The sequence below is a fragment of the Hakea prostrata genome, chromosome 8 (assembly GCF_041222555.1).
Source record: "Hakea prostrata isolate BN-2017 chromosome 8, UWA_Hpros_2, whole genome shotgun sequence".
NCBI classification, from domain to species: domain Eukaryota; kingdom Viridiplantae; phylum Streptophyta; class Magnoliopsida; order Proteales; family Proteaceae; genus Hakea; species Hakea prostrata.
This window is the reverse complement of record NC_142607.1, coordinates 40,238,556-40,253,249: the sequence shown is the minus strand read 5'-3', so window position 1 is coordinate 40,253,249 and position 14,694 is coordinate 40,238,556. Positions and strand designations below refer to the sequence as shown.

At 42.2% G+C, this 14,694-nt stretch overlaps 1 pseudogene; it reads right to left on the bottom strand.

Moving 5' to 3' along the window:
- Window positions 1-10,694: 10,694 nt before the first annotated feature.
- On the bottom strand, window positions 10,695-11,548 carry LOC149007851 (SKP1-like protein 1A pseudogene; annotated as a pseudogene).
- Between the last annotated feature and the right edge of the window lie 3,146 nt (window positions 11,549-14,694).

Sequence of the window (14,694 nt, the reverse complement as noted above, 5' to 3'; positions counted from 1 at the left end):
GACAAAACACCCGAAGATAAAATTCCCGACTGATATGGGAATTGGTCAAGTCTCCTCCTCGACCGAGAGGATCTCTCGGCAATGTTACGTTGCCTATTTAAAAGACAAGGAGGGCCCGAGGAAGGTAAGCGCCCTACCTATAGAAGTTCGAGACGACCGGGAAGAAGCGAGAGATGCAAAGACCCGAACCGGTGGAGAAGCTGGAACAAATCCAGCCGTGTACCGAGGATGAGAAAAAGATTACTTATATCGGGTCCGAACAAGCTGGAGGAATTTAAAGATGAGTTGAAGTTATTTCTTCAACAAAATAAAGACGTATTTGCATGGTCTGCTGAAGACATGCCAGGAATCGATCGGGCTGTCGCAGAGCACAAACTCTAGATAGATCCTAAGGTGAAACCAAGTGATACGAGAAAAGGAGAAATTTCTCCATTGAAAAGTATGAAGCCGTTCGTAGTGAAGTTGAAAAACTCAAGAATTCTGGTTTCATAGAACCAATTGAATGCCCAACTTGGTTGGCCAACGTGGTAATGGTAAAAAAGGCGAATGGGAAGTGGAGGATGTCTACGGACTACAGAGATCTTAACAAAGCTTGCCCTAAAGATTGCTATCCGTTGCCTCGGATTGACCTCTTGATAGATGCGATCGCAGGATATGAAACTCTAAGTTTCATGGATGCCTACTCGTGGTATAATCAGATCCTTATGAACAAGGAGGATGAGAAGTTTACTGCTTTCATGACTGATCGTGAAAGCTATTATTATAAGGTCATGCCTTTTGGCCCCGAAAAATGCGGGAGCCACATATCGAGGGCCGTCAACAAGATTTTCAAAGATTTGATAGGGAAGAATGTTGAAGCTTATGTTGACGACATGCTTGTAAAGAGCTTTACAAAAGTAAATCATATTGCAAATTTGACTGAGGTATTCTCAGTATTACGAAAGTATCAAATGAAGCTGAACCCAGAAAAGTGCGCTTTTGGAGTTTCTTCAGGAAATTTTTTGGGCTTCATGGTGTCACGGAGAGGAATTGAGGCTAATCCTGCCAAAATATAAGCTCTGGTTGATATGGAGGCTCCCAAAACTGTTCGTGATGTGCAGTGTTTAATAGGGAGAGTTGCTGCTTTGAATCGATTCATCTCTAAGTCTGGAGAAAAATGTTTGCCTTTCTTCAAGGCACTCAAAGATTTAAGGGGCAACAAGGAAGCAAAATGGACCGAAGAGTGCCAGAAAGCTTTCGAGGAGTTAAAAGAAGCACTCGGACAACCACCGATCTTGTCCAGACCAGAGAAGGGGGAAATATTACAGCTATATCTAGCGACGTCCCTTTCAGCGGTCAGTGCAGTACTTGTTCGTGAAAAAGATAAAAAACAATGGCCGATTTACTATGTAAGCCACGTGTTGCTAGATGCGGAGACAAGATATTCGCGGATTGAGAAGCGAGGCTCGGCTCTCATGATGGTCGCCAGAAGCTAATGCCATACTTTCAGGCTCATCCAATTGAGGTATTTACAACTTTTCCTCTTAGTAAAGTTCTTAATAAACCTGATTTATCTGGAAGGATGATGTCCTGGTCGGTCGAACTCAGCAAGTTCCAAGTGAGCTTTAAGCCCAGAACCACAATCAAGGCTCAGGCGTTAGCCGATTTTGTAGTAGAAACTACTGCACCGGTGGAATCCACCATCGAGGATCCCATTATACCAACCACTTGGGAGGTATACGTGGATGGTTCGAGTAATAAAAATGGAGCAGGAGCTGGAATTCTATTAAAAAGTCCAACAGGATTTATTATTCGATATGCTTTGAGATTTGCATTTGAAGCAAGTAATAACAAGCAGAATATGAGGCTCTGATAGCTGGACTCCGGTTGTCAAAAGCATTGTCTATTGCAGATGTTATTATTTATAGTGACTCTCAACTTATAGTCAACCAAGTCCAAGGGGAGTATGGTATTAAAGAACCACGCTTGCAGAAATATCAAGAGATAGTGCAGGCATTTCAAAACCAATTTCGAATTTGAAGATATCTCGGATTTCGAGGAATGAAAATTCGGTGGCGAGATGAGCTATCCCGACTAGCCAATGCCAAAGAAAAGAATCTAGACCCTTCGATCTATATTGAAGAGATAACTTTTCCAAGTTATCATTAGAAAGAAATTTCTTAAGGATTTCCGGAGAAATACAATAAGTCTAAGAAGGAAATCCTTAAGTAAAGGCATCGGTTTAAAACCCGAGTGAGTTCCTTCTCAGACTTATTGTATTTCTCCAGAAATCCTTAAGAAATTTCTTTCTAATGATAACTTGGAAAAGTTATCTCTTCAATATAGACCGAAGGGTCTAGATTCTTTTCTTTGGCATTGGCTAGTCGGGATAGCTCATCCGCCACGATTTTCATCCTCGAAACCGAGATATCTTCAAATTCGAAATTGGTTTTGAAATGCGCACTATCTCTTGATATTTCCGCAAACGTGGTTCTTTAATACCATACCCCCCGGACTTGGTTGACTATAAGTTGAGAGTCACTATAAATAGTAACATCCGCATAGACGCGACAACCGGAGTCCAGCATCGAGCCTCATACGCCGTATTACGCTTCAAATGCAAATCTCAAGCATACGAAAAAAACGCGGACTTTTAATAGAATTGCTCCTACTCCATCTTTATTACTCGAACATCCACGAACCTCCCAAGTGGTTGGTATAATGGGATCCCGATGGTGGATCCACCGGGCGAGTTTCTACACAAAACGGCTAACGCCGAGCCTTGATTGTGGTTCGGGCTTAAGCCACTGGAACTCGCCGAGTTCGACCGACCAGACACCATCCTTCCGGATAAATCAGGTTATAGAACTACTAAGAGGAAAAGTTGTAAATACCCAATTGGATGAGCCCGAAAGTATGGCCTAGCTCCCGGCGGCCACAGAGAGCGAGCCGCCAACGCGAATATCTGCTCCGCATCTAGCAACACGGGCTTACATAGAAATCGGCCACCGTTTTTATCTTTCACGAACAAGACGACGACCGAAAGGGACGCGCTAGATATAGCCGAATATTTCCCCTTCTCGGTCCGGACAAGACGGGGTTGTCCGAGTGCCTTTAACCCTCGAAAGCTTCTGGCACTCTTCGGTCCATTTTGCTTCCTTGATGCCCTCAAATCTTTGAGTGCCTTGAAGAAAGGCAAACATTTCCGACAGAGATGAACGATTCAAAGCAGAACCCCGAAACACGCATCACGAACGCTTTGGGAGCCTCCATATCAACCGAGCTTATATTTTGGCAGGATTAGCCTCAATTCTTCTCTCGTGACACCATGAAGCCAAAAATTTCCGAAGAAACCCAAAAGCGCACTTCCGGGTTCAGCCATTTGATACTCGCAAACCGAGAATACCCACCAAACGCAACTGATTTACTTTTGTAAAGCCTTTACAAGCATGCGTCAACATAAGCTTCAACATTCTTCCCTATCAAATCTTTGAAAATCTTGTTGACGGCCCCCGATATGTGGCTCCGCATTTTTCAGGCCAAAAGGCATGACCTTATAATAATAGCTTTCGATCAGCCATGAAAGTCAGAAACTCTCATCCTCCTTGTTCATAAGGATCCGATTATACCCGAGTAGGCACCATGAAACTTAGAGTTTCATATCCGAGGATCTATCAAGAGGTCAACCGAGGCAACGGATAGCAACTTTAGGGCAAGCCTTGTTAAGATCGTGTGTAGCGAGACATCCTCCACTTCCCATCGCCTTTACCATTACCACGGGCAACCAAGTTGGGCATTCAATTGGTTCTATGAAACCGAATTCTTGAGTTTTTCAACCACTACGAACGGCTTCATACTTTCAATGGAGAAATTTCCCCCGTATCACCGGTTTCACCTAGGATCTATCCGAGTTTGTGCCGGCACCGATCGATTCCGGCATGTCTTCAGACATGCAAATACGCTTTATTTTGTTGAAGAAATAACTTCAACCACTTTAAATTCCTCCAGTGTTCGGACCCGATATAAGTAATCTTTTTCTCATCCTCGGCACAGCCTGGATTTGTTCCAGCTTCTCCACGGTCGGGTCTTGCATCTCGCTACTCCCGGTGCTCGAACTTCTATAGGTAGGGCAGTACCTCCTCGGGCCCTCCTGCTTTTAAATAGGCAACGAACATTGCGAGAGATCCTCCGGTCGAGGAGACTTGACCAATTCCCATACGCGGGAATTTTATCTCGTGTGTTTTGTCGAAACAATAGCACCATCTTGGATAAAGATGGTCGCGAGGATAACATTGTAAGTGGCAGTTCCGAACCACCAAAAATTGATTCGGACGGTTGTTTCCTTAGGAAAACTTCCAATAGATAAGTCCAACGGACGATCCTGCCACGAGATGACCGCAAAACCATATAGATGTGTGGATGAAGGTTCCATCAAGTCCCGATCCACCTTCAATTTTTGATACACTTCATAAGAAATTAGGTCAGCAGACCCGTATCAACCAAAACTCATGCACTTCCGACGTGCAATCTCTACCTTGATGACTATGGCGCATCATGAGGTAAACAAACGCCTCTTTCGTCCTCCTCGCCAAAGGTGATAGAATCTTCACCATTCAGCTTTTCGCTGCGCTCTCCGGTTCGACAAATTTGAATTTTGTTTTCAAACTCGGAGTGATTCGGGCTCGGTCCCCCGAAGATGGTAAGGATCGGTGACCGAGTAGCTTCAATCACCTCCTTGCCCTTCTTAGATTTCGGAGCCTCCCTTGATCGTTCTGAACTAACCGAACGGTCCCTTTAAGGAGCAGCCGCGCGTGGCTCACATGGCTCCTCCCTCCTTCTGCTAACAAAATTGGACAAGTGTCCCCGAGATATTAATCTCTCAATATCTGCTCAGATGACGACAGCCATTTGTATAATGACCATAGTCCTTGTGGAATCGGCAATACTTTTCTCGATCTTGCTCTCCGGGTTTCAAAAGAATTTTAGGCGGCCACTTCAAAATATTTTTTCTTTTGATGATATTTAAAATATCAGCCCGAGGAACATTCAATGGGGTGTAATCACTTTTACCAGGAGACCTTTGGCACCAAGCCTGAGATTTTCCAACCCGATCACGAACATTTTTCTTGGGCTTGCTTCGGTCGTCAGAGCCTTCTATTCCTTATTGGAGACTTTATTATCTCCTTAGCGAGCATCTAGAATCTCCATGACTTCAGCCGCTTTGGCATCTCTGTACCAACTCGGCATAAGTTGCAAGCATATCCTGTAGTAATAACTCCAGGAGTTTCTGATTAGTGAGTCCCGTGAATAGAGCAGTTTTGGCTACTTGCTCATCCAAATTTCCTATCTCCATCGTTACTTTGTTAAATCTTTTCATAAACTCTCTGATTGATTCGTTTTTTCCTTGTTTGACAGTAAACAAAGTTTCCTCTGTCTTTTGACCCGTATTCCACTGGGATCACCCTATGAATTTGCGCGCCAATTCATCAAAGTTTATGATTCTTCCAGAGGGGAGTTCGAAAACCACTTTTGTGCTGCTCCAGTCAAATCTGCAATCTGATTTACTTTTGTAAAGCTCTTTACAAGCATGTCGTCAACATAAGCTTCAACATTCTTCCCTATCAAATCTTTGAAAATCTTGTTGACGGCCCTCTGATATGTGGCTCCTGCATTTTTCAGGCCAAAAGGCATGACCTTATAATAATAGCTTTCACGATCAGTCATGAAAGCTGTAAACTTCTCATCCTCCTTGTTCATAAGGATCTGATTATACCCTGAGTAGGCATCCATGAAACTTAGAGTTTCATATCCTGCGATCGCATCTATCAAGAGGTCAATCCGAGGCAACGGATAGCAATCTTTAGGGCAAGCCTTGTTAAGATCTGTGTAGTCTGTAGACATCCTCCACTTCCCATTCGCCTTTTTTACCATTACCACGTTGGCCAACCAAGTTGGGCATTCAATTGGTTCTATGAAACCAGAATTCTTGAGTTTTTCAACTTCACTACGAACGGCTTCATACTTTTCAATGGAGAAATTTCTCCTTTTCCGTATCACTGGTTTCACCTTAGGATCTATCCGAGTTTGTGCCGGAACCGATCGATTCTGGCATGTCTTCAGCAGACCATGCAAATACGTCTTTATTCTCGTTGAAGAAATAACTTCAACTCATCTTTAAATTCCTCCACTGCAACCCGATATAAGTAATCTTTTTCTCATCCTCGGACACACACTGGATTTGTTCCAGCTCTCCCCGGTTCGGGTCTTTGCATCTCTGCTTCTTCCCGGTCGCTCGAACTTCTATAGGTAGGGCGCTTACCTTCCTGGGCCCTCCTTGTCTTTTAAATAGGCAACGTAACATTGCCGAGAGATCCTCTGGTCGAGGAGACTTGACCAATCCCATATCGCGGGAATTTTATCTCGTGTGTTTTGTCGAAACAATAGCACCTATCTTGGATAAAGATGGTCGCCCGAGGATAACATTGTAAGTGGCGTTCCCGAACCACCAAAAAATTGATTCGGACGGTTGTTTCCTTAGGAAAACTTCCAATAGATAAGTCCAACCGGACAGATCCTTCCGCCACCGCAGATGACCCCGCAAAACCATATAGATGTGTGGATGAAGGTTCCATCAAGTCCCGATCCACCTTCAATTTTTGATACACTTCATAAGAAATTAGGTCAGCTGCAGACCGTATCAACCAAAACTCTATGCACTTCTCGACGTGCAATCTCTACCTTGATGACTATGGCGCATCATGAGGTAAACAAACGCCTCTTTCGTCCTCCTCGCCAAAGGTGATAGAATCTTCACCATTCAGCTTTTTTCGCCGTGTCTCTCTGGTTCCGACAAATTTGGATTTTGTTTTCAAACTCCGGAGTGATTCGGGCTCGGTCCCCCGAAGATGGTAAGGATCGGTGACCGAGTAGCTTCAATCACCTCCTTGCCCTTCTTAGACTTCGGAGCCTCCCTTGATCGTTCTGAACTAACCGAACGGTCCCTTTTAGGAGCAGCCGCACGTGGCTCACGTGGCTCCTCCCTCCATCTAACAAAATTGGACAAGTGTCCCTGAGATATTAATCTCTCAATATCTGCTTTCAGATGACGACAGTCATTTGTATAATGACCATAGTCCTTGTGGAATCGGCAATACTTTTCTCGATCCCGCGCTCTCCGGTTTCAAAAGAATTTTAGGCGGCCACTTCAAGATATTTTTTCTTTTGATGATATTTAAAATATCAGCCCGAGGAACATTCAATGGAGTGTACTCACTTTTACCGGGAGACCTTTGGCGCCAAGCCTGAGATTTTCCAACCCGATCACGAACATTTTTCTTGGGCTTCGCTCGCTCCGGAGCCTTCGTCCTTATTGGAGACTTTATTATCTCCTTAGCGCGCATCTAGAATCTCCATGACTTCACCGCTTTGGCATCTCCGTACCAACTCAGATAAGTCGCAAGCATATCCTATAGTAATAACTCCAGGAGTTTCCGATTAGTGAGTCCCGTGAATAGAGTAGTTTTGGCTACTTGCTCATCCAAATTTTCTATCTCCATCGTTACTTTGTTGAATCTTTTCAGAAACTCTCTGATTGATTCGTTTTCCTTGTCTGACAGTAAACAAAGTTTCCTCTGTCTTTTTGACTTGTATTCCACTCTGGAATCGCCCTATGAGTTTGCGCGCCAATTCATCAAAGTTTACGATCCTTCCAGAGGGGAGGTTCGAAAACCACTTTTGTGCTGCTCCAGTTAAAGATGAACCAAAAACCCTGCATAAAATTTCATCAGAATTACCTGAAACTGCCATGGTCTGTTGGTAATAGCCAATGTGAGCTGTTGGATCTCCGGAGCCATCGAATGTAGAAAAGGTAGGCAAACGGAAGTTATGGGGAAACATCCCGCAATTGGCTCGGCAAAGGGGGTCTTCTGAATGACTGAGTAAATATCCTCGTTATCCTTCCCTTAGCCAACCGCCCTAATTTCTCATTGATGTTGGCCAATTCCCGACCAACTGGGTCGGGTGATCTTCAGCGATATGATCACGGCCTCAATTAACATGATCATCCCGTGCTATTCGATCATCACGAACAGCCCGTCCTTCCCGAACATTTCGCTCGTCGCGAACTGCTCTATCATCATGAATGGTTCTTCTGACAGTTGGTGAGTGAGTTCTTACCCCTGTATCCAACCTTGTATTTGAATCGCTTGTACTCTCTTGTGGTCCGTCGAACCGATCGTCTCGCCTAGGTTGATCGTCAATCCTCCTAGGTCCTCGGTCTCCTTCACGAAAATTCGACCGATATTCCGGTCTTCAGCCAATCTTTGATCACGTGGCAACGCACGTCTCCCTGAATCGCGTTGATCAGGTTCTTGTGGTAAAACCACTCGTCTGGTGAGCATGCGGAGTGTTTGGCTCACCTCCAAAAGTTGAATCTTTACCCGATTCAATTGATCTTGGAATGTATCGGGAGGATTACGTCCTCCCGACCACCATCTACCTCGATAGGATTTTGGCTTCCCCGGGAATATCTCGGATTATTCGCTCCAGGGATCTAAACACCGAATCGCGTGCAGCGGCTGCTGCGGTTCCGTTGATCTAGTCACCATGGCTTTTCAAGTCGTTTCTCACGACGGCGCCAAATGATGAGTCCAAAATCTGCTCAACCCTTAGATCTCCTCGTGATGACCCGCAAAACGAAACGTCGGATGTGGCCCGACCGCGGGGTCGGAGTCCACCTCCGAAGGCTAAGTTAGTTGATGAACTTAATCACAAACGGCCTGCTAGAAGCACGAGCTAAGGAATAAAGAACTGGGAAAGGTGATCTAGATCGTAAGCGCCGATAGTTTACGTCTATCAAGATGTATCCGAGTCCGAGTCCGAGTCTCAGATTGTGTGTCCCCCACCTTGTATGGTAGTGAGGTTTATATAGAGTGTACCTTCGAATCTCCTTCGTTGGATGCACTTGAGCCTTCTTCGGGTAGTCGTTGGATCTTAACAGTTAGATCCGTTGAGCAATAGACTTCTACTAGTTTGGACTAGTAGAGGACTCCTGAGATAACCTTTAAGTTATGTGATGATTATCCCTTCGATAATGATTAGCCGCAGCCGTCAATTTGAATCTGCCATCATTAGGGTAATTAACCTAATCCATAAGTAGGATTAGGGCGTGCTTGTAGCTGAATAAGTTTTCTTCCTCGGCAAGCCATCTTTCGGATCCGCTCGGGAGCGAGTCGGTTCTCCTGTCTCGACCGGGGTCAAGGGTCGAACCAGGTATAAACCCCCTGTCTGTTAGAACCAAGAGACCAGAGGCACAGTACAGACAGACCAATTACAGAATCAAGAAGAAACAAAAATATAAAATATTCTTTATGTCAGAATCACTTACCCGAATGTAGTAGAATGAACGAAAGAAAAACAGGACGAACTTTCACGGGGTGAGTTGAGGTGTCCGAACCGTACTTTTCCTTAAGGTATTTGAACGCCCCTTTATCTTTGGGTTTGACCTTGACGTTCTTACCTCCAAGATACAACAACTCTTAGATCCGAAGGCAAGAGTCCAACGGAGTCTACTTGCAAAGGAGATCCGAAGGTAATACACAAGACCGAATGAAGAAAACAAAAGAAGGAATTTTCTAACACTAGATTTTCAAATTGTTTTCACCAAAACGGAATATCCTCTTGTTCGAGCTTAACTCTATTTACTAACTCGTATGGACACCTTCGAGGGCTGCATATGTACGTAAGGTCATCTCGCAGAGAGTTGTGACTGTATGAGCAGTCACCTCTCTACTGCAAAACCCAAAGCCGGGTTTTTTAGATCCAAGTCCCAAGTCCCAAGTCCCAAGTCCCAAGTCCCAAGTCCCAAGTCCCATATATAATATTAAGGTGCCCCATGGCTTGGTTAGACTAGGGTCTACGGACCACTAACGCAACCACGCCCGACTTGGTCCAGCTCGTTGCATACGCGTGATCCACACATAGCTCTCTACCAGCATACACCCCACTTAGGAGCTATATACGATTATATAATCATATAATCATTAGCTCCATCCGATGTGGGATATAATATTAAGGTGCCCCATGGCTTGGTTAGACTAGGGTCTACGGACCACTAACGCAACCACGCCCGACTTGGTCCAGCTCGTTGCATACGCGTGATCCACACATAGCTCTCTACCAGCATACACCCCACTTAGGAGCTATATACGATTATATAATCATATAATCATTAGCTCCATCCGATGTGGGACTAAACGCATATGGTAATCTAAATCACCTAATATACATCCAGAAGAGTCATATAGAAACAAGAGTCCTAAAACAAAACTAGGGAGATAGAGTTTTAATGATTTTGAAACTTATTTAAATGGTATATTATATTATATTATATATTTTTTAAAACAAAATCCAACACTGTCTGATCATAATTTCTCCATTTCTCCATATCACTAATGACAAAAGTTGCATGGGTTCCGTACCGATTGACACCCTTATCACAACCCCACACCACTGAAAAGTACGGATCTTACCACTCAACCAACTCAAATTGGCTATATCTCTGACTTCTCATAGCCTTCAATAAATTTTAATTTATATAAGAAAAAAATTTAATTAACTTTGTTGATGGGAAAATTAGATTAAAAAAAAAAAAAAAAAAAAAGTTAGAAAACGCAAACGCACTAGCAAAACAGCAATTTTTTCTCCGGTTGGAGCAATACAATCGCTACTCTGCTCAGTGCAAATCAGTAACAAAAACTCTATTCATAACCCTAATTCTAACTCTTGTGTTTCCAATTACTTTTAGACCAAAGCTTGATCAATACTGGAAAGCCCATGGAGCTTGATTTCGAATTTTCTCTTCTTCTTCAGGAGTAAAATCGTTTTCCACATTGAAAATCTCTCGTATCTGTTCAACTGTTTTCCCCCTTACCGTGCTAGCTATTTTATCCGTGCCCATCTCCAATAATCCTGGAATGTCGAGAAAATTTGCAGCAAGTATGAGATCGCAAATTGTTTGTTGATCAACTTTCAGGAATTTTTTTTCCCACTTCCTTTCTTGTTCTACTTCGGCTTTTCGTTTCTTTTCATCCCTATCTGCTTTTCCTACCAGGATAATTTCTTTACCTTTCTTGGAAGATCCATTGCTATATCTCTTGCAGTAATCAATCACTTTGACGAATGTCTTTGAACTGATGTCCGGTAACGGTATCGTTCCACAAACCTCATCCTGGACCATGTTCTTGATGAATTCTGATACAAACATGACGGATTGATCAACTTCAAAGATTTCACCATCAGAACACCTAAAAACTAACTTCTCAGAAGACATTGTAGCAGAAAGAATCTGAAAAAATCTTCAGCAGCACCTGTCTCTGTCTCTCTGAGAAAATAAAAAAGAACCAGTCTGATTTCAGCAAAGACGAAATCGAAAGATGTTGAGACCTAGAGGCGATTAATTTATAGACCAAGGGAATGAAACGTAAACAGAACAGAACACGAAAGACGAGTCCAAATCCTTCTCCAAATCGCAATACTCTAGAATAGAATAAGAAGAGTTTTATTTATTTTATTATTTTTTTGGCGAAAGAGTTCTATTTACTTTGTGATTCTAACTATTCGTGGAAAACCCTTTTTATTCTTTTTTTTTTTTTTTTTTCTTCCTTTTTGTTTCTGACTCGATTACATCAAGAATTTTGTCGTAAGGGTCAAGCCACCTTTCCATGAAAAAGTATGGATCTTACCACTCTCCCAACCCTCCATTAACTATCTATTTATTTTTTTGGTTAAAGTAGTCAATACAATCACTACTCTGCTCAGTGCCCTACATTGATGATCTATTTATTTTTTTGGTTAGAGCAATCAATACAATCACTGCTCTGCTCAGTGCTCACTCGAATGGTGATGGCATGGGGTAAACTTAGGGGTGCCAACGGCGCGGTTTAGGGTTGTTTTGGGCTGGGCTTAACGGTTTTGGACTAAAAAACACATAGTCCAAACACGGCACATTAGCAAAATAACGGTTTCGAGCCGGTTTGGTTTGGGTTCGAGCTAACTAACGGTTTCGGGTAACGATTTAGATTTAGGTTGACTAGCGTTTTATGGTGTGCAAGAAAAAGAACAATAAAAAACAATTGAGCATCCTACAACAAAAGCGAAAATTCTATAGAAAGCAAAGTTGCTATTGGTCAATTTCCATTACAAAAACCCATCCATTCTATAGAAATCAAGAACCTAGATATTAAGTAGTAAAATGACTATTTGATCTTTAAATTCATACTTTATAATTTTTTTATTGTTTATACCAACTACCTAATGGTAATATAATTATTCAAATACTATTTAATGTAAAATTACAAAACGGGTTGTAAAATGGGTTATAACGGGTTGTGGTTCAGTTTCGGGTTGGGGTGGGCTCTGCCACCCTCAGCCCAAACACAACCTATTAAGGTTTGGTTTGGGCCGGTTCGGGCTATAACGGGCCGGTGCAGTTCGGTTTTAACGGTTCGGGTTACAAATTGACACCCCTAGTTAAAAGGTTAGAAATCCGGGGGATTTCACACTTTTGATCAACAATAGTTAACTTTTAACTATAATTAATGGATGACTATAAACATTGATATTTCAGATCTTATAACTTGAGTTATTCTTACTTTGGATTATGTTATATCATATGTTTGTATGGGTTTGTTATTGAACATTGGTCTTGTAGTGTATCACTCCCACGGGTATTTGGGTATGACCGAATCCGGCTAAGTGAGGTGTGACATTAAGTATTTGACCGTTAAGGAAAAAGCTAAAGAGGTGACACCACAGTAAAGCATAGTTATACAGATGATATGATTATAAATACCCTAACTAATGGTCTTCGCTCAGATGTATTTCGAAAACATGTAGTAACCATGGGCTTACGATGCGGTTGCTTAGTAAGAATTTGTGTATTTTGCTCTATTGTGTAATAAGGCCTTCCATCTGTATTTGTCTCTTCACATTGTATATGCATTGATAATCTATTGTTTGAATTTAACAAAGTTCTTTAGTGACATATGGGTGTTCTCATTTTTATTATGTTGCATATTATGAGAGTTGTAAGGTATGAGTTAACCTTAAGCAAAGGTTGGGGCATATATGTATTAGCCTTGAGGTATGTCATGTAACATAAATTTAAACTCAAGTGATAAAGATGACATACTAGTTCGTGAGAACTATAAAGTGTATTCTCTCGTAGTATTGAATCATATAAAGTGAGAGATTTGGATTGACAACAGAATGACACATGGAGATTTTCTATATAGTGTCATTAGTTGCTGCACTACTCTATTGCAACCATTTTCAGTAGAGTTAAGAGTATTTGTCATTATGGATAGCCCTGTGTCGCTTAAAAGATACAATTATTGCCATGATTGGTACTTAAGGCTCTATGTGAAGGGATTGAGTTTAGGATTATCCTTAAGCCAATATAAAGTTGTGCAAATAAAAGTCAAAACATTTTCAACATGTTTTTCAACTGTTCTCTTAAAACCAAATAAATGTTTTGTTTTTTCGCTTGATTGTATCACAATCAAAACAGCCCAAGTGGGAGAATGTTAGAATATAAGGTGAGTCTCATTGATTGTGTTACACTTTGTTTTGGTTTCTTTATTTGGTCTTATATGGATAATATATAGACGGATACGGAACTCGCCCCTCGCCGACCCAAACGGCCGACCGGGCGAGGACGCCCGACAGCAAGCGACCAAGAGACCAACACCAATAGCAAACAATAAGACACACAAAAATGAATACCACCAAGGACCGAGGATATATAGTGTAGATAAAGAGAACGGAGTATAACTCTAATATGAGGCTAGGAAAGAACCCAAAGAGTTTGACCAGCTAACCCTCCCCGGTGTGGATGAAGGAGTCACTCTTCTCGGTCCATCTGCAATCGATGGACTTGTCACATGGCGGCCTACCAGAGCCGCCGGTCGAACCTGCTGGTTGCGAACCCGGTTGGATCGTGCAACTGCTGGTTTAGACCAGAAGATATAGAATGACCATTTTAGTCATTAACAATTACTATAACTCTGATATGGACTTGCTAGTGTGGGCTAATAGAAACCGTTAGATCTTGATGGACGATCTAATGAGTTTCCGTATATAAAGAAAAGCAAGGTCCCTCCTCTAAAATCCTAATGCATCATATAATTCTCTGCACATCAAGTGTTAGTTCAGAGATGTCGTTCCATTGAGCCAGTTTCATCATCTTGTATTATTATTATTATCTTAGGGTGTTTTTGCCAATCTATGTGATCCTAGCTAAATTTAATCTTACTACATTGCGATTGACTATTAAGAAGATGATCATTTGCAAGAGCACATGTCAAGCATAGAGGAACTTCTAATGTCAAATACGCCTGACTCTGAAGAAAATGATCATTTGCACCCATACGACATCTCGATGGTTGTATTAGGAGAAACAAAGTCGGTGTTCCTTGCAGGTAATGCTCAGCCTAGAGAGACTGATCAAGAATGTATTATTGGCAATGCGAACATGGGGTTAAATCCAATAGATCAAATAGGAGAAGGAATTGGAGCATCAAATGACCTTCATGGGAACCAAGGTATCTCTTCATGTGGTTGGGTTTTGATGAAGATGATATGAAAGACCTTGATTTAATGGACCTTCACTACAATGGGGAAATTGAGTGCATGTTGTACGTCCTCTCTCTGTAACTG